This window comes from Medicago sativa, chromosome 3 (assembly GCF_051527215.1).
Source record: "Medicago sativa cultivar Bolivia chromosome 3, Bolivia_mono, whole genome shotgun sequence".
NCBI lineage: Eukaryota > Viridiplantae > Streptophyta > Magnoliopsida > Fabales > Fabaceae > Medicago > Medicago sativa.
In genome coordinates this window covers 15359300-15371657 of record NC_140751.1, presented here as the reverse complement: position 1 = coordinate 15371657, position 12358 = coordinate 15359300, and the positions used below count along the sequence as shown (strand labels likewise).

At 34.9% G+C, this 12358-nt stretch overlaps 1 pseudogene; it reads right to left on the bottom strand.

Annotated features, from left to right (window-relative positions):
• Window positions 1-10457: 10457 nt before the first annotated feature.
• LOC146936047 (molybdate transporter 1 pseudogene) lies at window positions 10458-12142 on the bottom strand (annotated as a pseudogene).
• Window positions 12143-12358: the final 216 nt, after the last annotated feature.

The following is a 12358-nucleotide window of genomic DNA, read 5'->3' as shown; positions in this document are numbered from 1 at the left end:
AGATGATAACTCCTAGATGTGACTAATTTTTTTTTACAAAAAAAAACTGTAACAAAGTGACCCAAAATTAAAAATGGAAAATTTTCTTCATTGCAACAAATAACTTCATGAAAAAATTTTCGTAAAAATAGAAAACTTCATGAAAAGAAACGAGTGTGTGATTGGTTAATTTGAATTAAGCTGTGTTGCATTCCCTACATTGATGACAAGCCCATCACTGCTTCATTTTTAATACCCATTGATTCTGAGTAACCAATACACTCCCAAATGGTTTGACTATTAGGATTTGAGAGCCTGTATGGATGAATATCTCTGCTCTAAATTCGTTCTTACTCTCCCATATCTTGATGCTAAAAAATGCACTTATTTCACAATCCCAAATGCAGGCTCCATTTTTGGGCAGCAAATGTATACTCTTTAAGAGTTTACTATCAGTCCACCAGAGTAAACTCGGTTTCATTTTCGAATTTACTAAAATTATAAACGAGTTCATTTAAGTAAATTCATTTCATTTAAACAATTTTGACAAAATTTGTAGATATCACAATTCAATGATGGTAATCTCAACTTAATAGGTGTGTCCAAAACCTCTATAAACATCCATCTTATCCTATTGATCAAATACCTTTTCAAAATCAATCTCTCCATGTGAATACTTATTTCCCTCTTCAATCTCATAACCTCTTAATTAACTACTATGCTGTAAAAGCTATTATATCATAATGCACAAAATATGATTGGTTAACACTCATCAATCATCACACCCTCCATTCCACAATGGATCATACTATTGGCAATGATCAATGCAATTGTTCTATAGGAAACATTGCAAAGATTGTAAAACTATACTCCAAAAATAATGCTCCAAAAAAATAAATATCTTACATACAAAGATTGTTACATGTCAAAACAAACAATCTATTGCAATTCTTTTTGGTACAACCTAATACAAAATTTAATCCACATAAAAAAGGAAAGAATAGTGTCTTTGTTAATTATTATGAATGAAGTAAAAATGATTCTTATTACTCAATGTTAGAGAGTACAAGCATATATATACATGAAATGCTAGTGTAGAATAGCTATGGTGAACTAGCTCATATGGAATACAAACTGAAACTAGGCTTAACTAGATAACTTGCTGCGCAAGTTATCTTCTATTCTAGTATCATCCAATATCCCCCCACAAGATGGAGGTTGGTAGAGATCTAACAATCCCATCTTGGACAATAAAACACCAAAAGGCTGAGGTAAAAGTTATTTGGTGAAGAAATCTGCAAGTTGCTCTTTGGAGGAAACTGGGAGAATTTTGAAAATGCCTGCATGAAGCTTCTCTCTTACAATATGGCAGTCAATGTCCAAATGCTTGGTTCTTTCATGGAACACAGGGTTGGAAGCTATGTGAATAGCACTCTGATTGTCACAGAAGAGAACAGGAAGCTTAGGGCATTGAATGTGAAGATCTCTAAGCAAGTAAAGAAGCCATTGAAGTTCACATGTAGCTGAAGCAAGAGCCCTGTACTCTGCCTCAGAGGATGATCTGGAAACAGTTAACTGTTTCTTAGTTCTCCAAGATATCAATGAGTTTCCTAGAAAGAAACATTGGCCACTGATAGATCTTCTAGTATCATAACACCCTGCCCAATCAGCATCAGAAAAACCTTGTAACTGTAAAGATGAGCTTCTGGGAAAGTGAAGACCCTTGCCAGGACATCCCTTGAGGTACTTGAGCACCCTTAAAGCAGCTTGATGATGAATTTGAGTTGGTTTAGATAGAAACTGACTCAGCTGCTGTGTAATGAAGGTAATATCAGGCCTTGTAGTGGTAAGATAAAGTAACCTGCCAATCAACCTTCTATAAGAGGAAATGTCTTCATAAAGAGGTGAAGTATCAGCATATAGCTTGATAGAAGGGTCTGAGGGTGTGGAAACAGGTTTGGAATCAATAAAACCTGAATCTGAAAGCAAATCTAGGCAGTATTTTCTCTGGCGTAGGGAGATGCCCTTGTGGGAATGAGCCACCTCAAGACCAAGAAAATATTTGAGTTGACCTAGATTTTTAATCTTGAAGGATGTATGCAGAATGGATTTGATGTGATCAAATTCAGATAAAGAGTCACCAGCCAATATAATATCATCTACATATACAAGAAGGAGAGTGAAAGAGGAATCAGTTTGTTTGATGAATAAAGAATGGTCAGAAGCTGCTTGAATGAAATGATGTTGCATTAAGATAGAAGTCAACTTCTCATACCATTTTCTGTTGGCCTGCTTAAGACCATATAAAGATTTCATCAGCTTACAAACTTGATTTGGCTTAGGGGATGAAACACTAGGTGGAAGAGTCATATAAACATCTTCCTGCAGATCTCCATGAAGAAAAGCATTGTTCACATCTAACTGATGTAAGTGCCAATGCTTAATAGATGCCAAGGCAAGAACTAATCTAACAGTTGTCATCTTGGCCACTGGAGAGTATGTTTCAAAGAAATCAAGACCTTCAATTTGGTTGTAGCCCTTGGCTACCAATCTGACCTTATATCTTTCAATAGTTCCATCTGCATTGTGTTTCACTTTATAGATCCATCTGCATCCAATAGGTTTTACAAGATCTGGCAAATCAACTATTTTCCATGTACCAGTTGACTCAAGAGCAGAAATTTCAGCTTGCATAACTTGCCTCCAACACTCAAACTTGGTTGCCTCAGTATATGATTTTGGTTCAGGGTTGGAGTGTAAAGAGAGGATATAAGAAGAATGATGGTTAGACAGTTTATTATGAGAAACATAATCAGAAATAGGATATGCAGAAGTATAAAAACTATTACAAACATAGTCTTGGAGATAAGAAGGAGTATTAATTTGTCTGGAAGAATGTCTAACAGGAATAGGTAAAGGAGGAGATGGAGAAGGGCTAGGGTTTAATGACTCAATAGGAGGGTCATCAATGATAAGAGGGGGATGAACAAGAGGTTCATCAGTGTTGGAAGGAGATGGTGATGATGAAACAGAAGAAAAATACTCCCAATTAGAAGTAATGGATTCTGAGGTGGTTGGATATGGTAAAATATGTTCATGAAAGATGACATGTCTGGATACAAATATGTCTCTAGTGTGCATGTCTAAAAGATTGAAGCCTTTGTATCCTGATTCATATCCTAGAAAGACAGATTTTCTAGATCTGGATTGGAGCTTGGTTCTATGAGCTTGCAAGGATGAAGCATAACACAAACAACCAAACACCTTAAAAGAAGTAACATCAGGGAGTTTATTATATAAGACCTGAAAGGGTGATTGATTTTTGAGGACAGGAGTGGTAATCCTATTGATAAGAAAGACAGCATGCAAAATAGCATATGACCAATAGGAGGAAGGTAATTTGGATTGAAAAAGAAGTGCCCTGCCAACATTAAGAATATGTTGATGTTTTCTTTCTACTCTAGCATTTTGTTGGGGAGTCTCAACACATGACTTTTGGTGTATTATACCATGAGATGCATAGAAAGTAGAAAGCATGAACTCAGGACCATTATAGAAACCTACTATGATCATCAACAATGGTTAAGAAAAATTTGTGACCATGTATGGAGGAAACATATAAGGGTCCCCATATATCAAGGTGAAGAAGTTCAAAATTGCAAGATGCATGAGATATGTTTTTGTTTAGCAAAGTGACAAATGTCACAAATAGCTTTATTATCATTGGTAATCATAGGATACAAAGATGACATTTTATTCAATCTTTGATGGGATAAATGTCCCAATCTAAAGTGCCATAAGGCTTGAACAGGAATGGAAATACTTGAATTACAAGTAACAGAAGAATTTGAAGTACAAGATACATTTATTTTGCTAGAAACTGAATCAAAAGAAGCTAAATTGGAAACATGAAACTTGTATAGTCCATCTTGTTGGCTAGCCAAACCAATCATCTTCAATGATTTCATGTCCTGTATAAGACATTGGTTATCAGAGAAATGAAAAACACAAGATAAACTTTGACACACTTTAGCAACAGACATGAGATTCAGTTTGAATGTGGGAGAATAAAGTACATTGGTCAAGTAAAACTGAGGGCTGAAAACAGTAGTACCAGCTTGATTAAGAACAACAGAAGAACCATTAGGTAAATTGACATAAACAGGTGGAATGGAATGTATAGAAGTAAACAAAGATAAAGTAGTGCATATATGTTCATTTGCACCAGAGTCAAGAATCCAAAAAGAATTGGAAACTGAAGAGCATGAGTTAACAATGGTTATACCTGCAGATGAAGAAGAAGCAGAATAACCAGAAGTGATATTGGGAGAGACACTTATGTGGTTAGTAGTGGGGCCAGGGGAAGGGTTAGGAACTGAGGAAACCAAATTTGCTTGTTGAAGAAGCAAAACAAGTTGATCAATCTTCTCCTGAGCCAAACCAATACTACCAGATACATTGCTTGCATCAGAAGATTCAGCTGAAGAAGCATTAGCTTGAGAATTCATAGAAGCTTGAGAATTCACATTGACTTGTGGATTAGGTTTGTTAGGAAAACCATGCTTCAGATAGCAATACTCAATAGTATGATTATATCTATTGCAGAAACTGCAATATCTGCCAGATGATTTGTTAGAAGATCCCCTTCCACGCCCTTGAGGTCTTCTAGCATCTGAAGCATTCACAAGAATAGAACCTTCTTCTAGAGAAGGAAGAGAAGGAGTATACACATTGTTACTCTCCTCCTGAACAACAAGAGAAAATACCTTTATTCAATGAAGGTAAAGGATCAAGTAAAAGCACTTGAGTTTCCACAACTGAAAACTGATCATTGAGACCAGTTAGAAACTGAATTATTTGATCTTCAATCCTATATTCCTTGTTAACTCTCATAGCAGGACATCTGCACTGAAGAGGACAAGTACAAGTTGGAATTGGACGGTGAGAATGAAGTTCTTCCCATAGTGCATTCAATTCAGTGAAATATTCCAACACAGATTTGGAACCTTGCTTAAGATTGTTAATGGAGGAACGTAGATTTGCAATGCGAATACGATCAACCTTGGAAAATCTCTCTTTGAGATCTTGCCAAACATCAAATGCAGTGTTGTGAAAGACAACTGTTTGTGCAATTGAATCAGAGAGTGAAGCAATGAGCCAAGATTGCACTAGGTGATTACACCTTTCCCAAGCATTTTTGTTAAGATCATCATCATCAGGAACAGGAAGAGATCCATTGATGAATGGAAGTTTGTTCTTCGCGCCAAGAGCGCGTTGCATTGATCTACTCCATGCAAGGTAATTGGAACCATTGAACTTTGGAGAAATCACCACAGAATGTGGACCTTCGCTAGGGTGAACATAGAAAGGAGATTCAGTATCTTGATTGGATTGTTGAGAACGAACCATAGTGTATCAATCAGAAATGAACCAAAAACAGAGGATTGAAGAACAACGAAGAAACCAGTTCACAAAAATGGTGAAGCAAGAAAGAAGAATCTCAACAAGAAATTGAGATCAAAGAACAAGAATAATCGGTGAAACAAAGAAGATTCACGCGAAAAAGGATGAAGAATCAGAGAAAAACGAAGCTTGAGCTTCAAGCTTCCATGGCAGAAACGGTTAGAAAAGAGAAAAGGATCGTAACTAACTTCTCTCTCTTGAGAGAGTCTCGTGATACCATATTATGAATGAAGTAAAAATGATTCTTATTACTCAATGTTAGAGAGTACAAGCATATATATACATGAAATGCTAGTGTAGAATAGCTATGGTGAACACGCTCATATGGAATACAAACTAAAACTAGGCTTAACTAGATAACTTGCTGCGCAAGTTATCTTCTATTCTATTATCATCCAATATTAATCATGTATGTTTGTAAGGGGCAGCACTTTGGTGCCATTAATGGCATCGTACCATTAAATTTGGGCCATTAATGACATAAAGATAGATGTGCTGTGTGGCCCAGATGCAATGACAATGTGTTTGTATGACCCAGATTTAATGGCACGGTGTCATTAAACCAAGCGTGTAATTACACGTCATCATTTCAGATTCCACGGTGGAAAATAACCTCTGTGCTATTTGTTTCGATTTCTGCCACGTGGCGAGTGTTGGTAGCAAGCTTTGTTCGCTATAGCTTCTGAATTGGTCTTTTTGGTATATTTTGTTGAGCTCATTTATCGGAGCTTTGCCACATGTATCGGTGTTGTGTTCCTCGTCATCACATAGTAATGCGATGACGTGGATTTGGGATTTTACAAGGAACTCGACACGTCGAGTCCACTCGCGTTTGTTGATGTATGGTCTTGGATCGGATAAGACGGTTGTGATGAGACAAAAAGTGATTTCGAGAGCAGTTAAAGCTGAAGGTGAGAAAAACACAAGAAGGGGGGGTTGAATTGTGTTTTGAAAAATTCTTCGTTTCTCCTAAAAACTGAACACACTGATCAGAAGCTAAGTGAGACAGCTTCTGAAGTGATAATCAGAATCTAAATGCAGCGGAATAAAACAGAGAGAGAGAAGAAGAACGACACAAAGCAATTATACTGGTTCCTTCCACAATCCGGAAGTAGTCCAGTCCCCCTTGCACTTCCAAGGAGATTTCACTATGAGTAATATCTGATTACAAATGCTCAAGCACACAAGCAAGAGACTTCCTTTGCTCAAGCACACAAGCTAGAGACTTCCTTTGCTCAAGAACACAATCAAGAAACTTCCTGCTCAAGCACAATTGCAAGAGACTTCCTAACTAAACAAAATTACACAGAAAATTGTTTAAGGTTGAACACTTGATATACAATCAGAGGTGCTCACAATACAAATCAGATACAGACTCAATGGACTTAAGAATTTCTAAGATATGACATTAAGACACAGAAATTCTAAGTGAATGCAGAACAATTTCAGCAGAGATTTGGCACTTGTAAAAATGTTATGAGTCTTTCGTTCAGCGTTCATGCATTACCAAATCTTTAGGTCTTCACTCCTTTATATAGAGGTGTGAAAGAGACGTTGTGAAATTGCCAGCACACCAAAGAGTCGTTGTTGAAGCTTGATCTTTCACCAATGATCTTTTGCCTGATTTGGTTGTTGTCCTATGAAGAACCAATTTGAAATCCATTCCTTATCCAAAGGAACATATATGCAGGCGAGACCGTATTCTGGAGCTGTTTTCTTGTCTTGTAGCGTGGACACAAAACAGAGTAGTGGAGAACGTGGTTGTACAATTCGTACAAAGTACAATGTCAACGCTTTCATCCAAATTGCAAGCACATGCCTTTTGAAATGACCGTTGCAATGTTCCACTAATTTTCTGCTGTGTTTTCGAAACCAATAGACAGCTTTTGCAATGCAGATTCTTCAATCTTTGAATGTTTTGCAAATTCAGTTGATCTTCAGCTTCTGGTGAAATGACTTCTGATGAGGCAGCTTCTGATGATGCAGCTTCTGATGAAGTAGCTTCTGCAGCTTCTGATGGTGCAGTTTCTTCAGCTTCTGATGATGTGGCTTCTGGACCTCTTGTCTTCAGAAGCACTATTCTTCAGGAGCAGCTTTACTTCAGGAGCGCTATTTCTTCAGGAGCAGCTTGACTTCAGGAGCACTTTGCCTTCAGAATCATCTAAGCTTCATTTTCTTTTGCTCTTTATTTGCTCATTCAGAACCAAACAATGGTGTAACTTTTTAACTGTGGTCCTGTACACTTGAACAAATATTAGCTAGTCCAATTTACAATTTTTAATACCTTGTTATCATCAAAACTCTTTAAGGATCATTGTTAAACACATTTTGTTCCAACAAAAGCGGGTTTTATGATGGGCTCGTTGGCCCAATTGGGGAAAGTTGATGAGTACCAAAAGGTTTGGAGGTGAGGGAGGTGGAGATAGTTGTCATATGTTGTGCAAAGTGTGGATGAAGCTGTTGTGATATCGTTTGGTGTAAGTGGAAGAGGAAGATGGAAAGTGGGGAAGGGTAAGGAGAGTTTAGGTGATTTGGGAGATATGTTTGAGTTTGGCATCTTTGATTTCCATTCTAAATCAACCATCTTGGAAAAGGTAGAGAAAAAATAGTGTATGTAAATATTGTATAGTTTGTGAATGAAATGAAAGAATGAATTGAATTGTTGAAGTTGTGCTGGTTTGAAGAAGGCAAGGAAGAGAAAAAGGGTATTTATATAATTCTATGTGGATATGGATGTGAAAGAGAAAAAATTTAGAATTCTTTTTTTGAAGAAAAAAGACGTGTGGACTGGGAAGGGATCAGACAAAAGCACAAAATGAAGAACGAGGAATTTGAAAATTACGGCGTGTCGGATGTTGTATCATTTTTAATTTGAATTTTAAACGTAAAATATGGGTGCACTATTTTTTTTCTTAAAAGAAAAATATTGGGATATGGATCAAAAAATTAAAATACGTACGGTCAATATTGTATGAAAAAAAGTAAAATGCATCACAAATTCAAAATACGTTCACCATCAATATCATGAGTTTTATTGGATGTTGGTGTAAAATTATTTTATATCGACTAAAATTGAATCGATTCGATATTAAACTCTAAATTTATCATATATTATCGCGTTTGAAAATAACTTCAGGATTGACTCGGATCCAATATCACTTGTTCAACAAGTCTCGAATCATTGTCTATGAATGTACGTTTCATTTTAATCTTTCATTAATCTCAATCATTATATCGACTTGATAGTGTTTATAGAGTCTCTTTAACCTTGTTTGAGGGACTATAGTTTGGTACACCAAAAAGATATATATTACTCCTTCCGTTTCAAAATGAGTGTCGTTTTAGGTGTTTACACACATATTAAGAAATGCAATGATTAAAAGAAAGAGAGTGATTATTTTACCAAATTATCCTTATTAACTATTGGTTAGTTTTAAAAGTAATACTTTGGAAGTAGTGTGCAGAGTATTAATTGGAGGGTACAATTGAAAAGAAAAAAGTTATTATTGCATTAGAAACTGAAAGTGACATTCATTTTGAAACAATTTTTTTTGGCTAAAGCGACACTCATTTTGAAACGGAGGGAGTATTTGAAAATCGAGATTAAAGATAGTTTATAAATAACACTTGTACTCATCTATCAACATTTTAAAAAAAAAGGGTTAAATATGTTTTTGGTTCCCATAAATATGTCAACTTTTCGTTATAGTCCCTCTAAAATTTTCCTTCAACTTTTAGTCCCTATAAAATTTTCAATCTTCATTTTTGGTCCCTCTTTTAAAGTAAACTCTTATGTAGAATTCATATTTTTTAATAAAATTTTCCAGAAAAATTCAAAAAATTATAAGAATCACTCCCAAAAAAATTTAGAATTTTTTTATAAAACATGAATTTAATATGAATTTTTATATTTTTTACGGTTAAAAATTCATATTTAATTTGTGTTTTGTTAAAAAATTCTAATTTTTTTTAGATTTTTTTTTTGAATATTTTACACATTTCTGCACAATTTTATTAAAAAATACAAAAATTAAATTAAAAATAGGGACCAAAAGTAGTGATTGAAAATTTTATAGGGACTAAAAGTTGAAGAAAATTTTTAGAGGGACTAAAACGAAAAATTGACATATTTATAGGGAGCAAAAACATATTTAACCCAAAAAAAACTATTCCAATAAACAAGAAGTAGCTTGAAGGGGCAACAAAAGGGCATTCTTGAATATGTGTATTTATTTATAATAAAAAAATTGAATCGAAATGAATTGAATATGTTGACTGTAAAATTGAATTCAATTAATAAATGAAATGGGAAAAGTAGAGAAGATGGTGGAAAGGAAGCAGCACATGAATCTTATCCGTAAAAATACCTAACGTAAAAGGACAAGAAAGGAAGTTGAAGAAGAAGTCCGTTTTTCTTTGTTTGGAATCCAAAAAATTAGTAGTGGAGTCGTTGAGTTGAACCTTCTTATTTAGGTACACCAACGTTTTGCAAGCCCCTTTGGTGTTTCGGTTCCTACCTATCCAAAACCTTGTGGCCGGTCACTTACCAATTACTGTTCCCCAATAGCCACGTTACACATTAGTATCATATGATTTTGTTGTTTAAGGTATCGCAAACGAAAGTTAGAGACTAATTATTCGAGCTACATAGACTCAACTCCATCATCCTAAAATAAATTACATAACTACTCATTTGGATAATTTTGTTGGGAAACACATATTTGTTAATATGCTTAAAAGTAAACTGATTCGAAATTGGAAGACATGAATGACTAATGACTGCAATCAGAGTAAACAGGGTTAGCTCTTTGTTGAGGAGTCAAATCACGACTATAAACTGAAGGGTGTGCATCTTCCTAAGTCCTGACCAAAAAAAAAAAAAGATATCTTCTTAAGTTTAAAAATATTTGTACATATTTTTTAGTTTATATCATGTGATTCGTGTCTAGTGAAATCAAGTTATTGGGCCAAAGTAACATTCATTCAACAACAAAAAGATTATCGTAAAAACTTCCTTCAACTGAATGAAATTCTTTGTACTATTATTGAGTATAAACATTAGGTATGCGATAGCATACATAAGTTACATGGAGCAAGTTACTACTGCTAAATATATGGTCTACATTTTTTACAGTTACAATATACAGGAGTCCTAGAAGTAGAACCTTAGCAAGTCCTCACATGACAAGGAAAAACCAAATTCAAGAAAAACAAAACTCAAACCTCACAGAAAATCAACATATTATGAAAGCCATACATACTAACTCATTTGCACTGACAATTTTTACACATAATAAATTCTCTTTCTTCAAATTTAGTTTGGACTTTTCTTGTTCCAAATGGTAGAAAATGGTTTATCACTACTCTAATTCCTTAGCTTAAGTAACACATAAACAATCATTCCAACCAAAAATCCAAGAGCAGCACTTGATCCAACCAATGAAACAGCAGTGCAAATAAGTGCCACAAAATAATTTTCTTTACTATTCATATCCCTAGCACACATAGCTAATTCAATACCAGCAAACAAAAGCAACACACCTAAAATCCCAACAGGAAATTGTTGTAAAATGTGTGCCTAAGATGTTCCTAAACCCTGCAATCCCAATACCAGTTTTGCAAAACCAAGAAGTGCCACACACCCTCCACTTCTTTCACCAAATTTATATTGTCCTGCTAGTCCACCAACACCATGACAAGTTGGCACAGCACCAAACCAAGAACCAACTAAATTCGTTAGTCCAACTGTCACTGAAATTGATGTAAATGAAAATTCCCTTTCAGGGAAAAGATCTGTTGACAATTTACAAACAGCTATCACTGAGTTCAACATTGACAATGGAAGTTGTGGAATTGCACCTTTAATAAAACCTTTTATCCAATTTTGTTTAGTGAATTTCATTACTTCTATTGAAGATGGTCCAACTTTAATTTCATGTACAACTCCACTTCTTATATACATTTCTCATCCCTATCCTTCGACTGAATAATGTCAGCTTTATAAAATTCCATTTTATACAATTCCATTGTGTCTAAATCCATCAAAATGATCGACATCTACTTGTGCCTTGTGAATTCAAAAACAATGTGTCCTAGAAGATTATGGAATTGAACAAATAAATAGTCCAATTTAGGAAGAAAAAAACAAACACAGTCTGCTAGCATGATCCAGTACCCAAGATATATGATAAAATGAAGCATAAACTATTGAAAATAAATAAGACTCACAAGAGGATTTGTAGCTTGAAGAAGTTGATCTGTAATCTCAACCTCCCACTCAAAAACAGAAGAGGACACACCGTGGTTCTTCTCAGAAGATTGATGAAGCGAGTCGAATTCAGTTAATTTCTCATTGTGGTTGGTAAGACATCCTTCCATAGGCACAACCTCATCGGTAAAATCAACTTGAACAACAACCATAGATTTGTCCTATTCGGCCAATTTGAATAAAAAACACACACTTCATAAAACATAATATACTTCGATATCTAAATATAACTAAACCAATACAATAAGACAACCACCTAAGTTACTGAAGTTTGACAGGCACTGATGACACTCACCCTATGTCACAATGACAACTAAGGGAATACAATATGGTAGTCACCTTAGATCATATTGACAACATTACACATGAGTTACATATTGAATGCTTTGACAGCTCCACATATATTCACATGAATTCAAAAAAAATTAACAACCTTAGATTGTTGGATTAATTATTTAATTAATCAATTATGGATTGACAATAATCAATTATTATAAGTTGATGTCATAATATAAATTATGGTCTATTGTGTTAAGCACTAATTATATGATGAATTTGAGTGATTGGGCTTTTGTTACTAAATGGACCGTGATGGGTTGGACCATTTAGATAAGCCCAATGAGAGGTCCCTGCCCTCAGCCGTTTAGC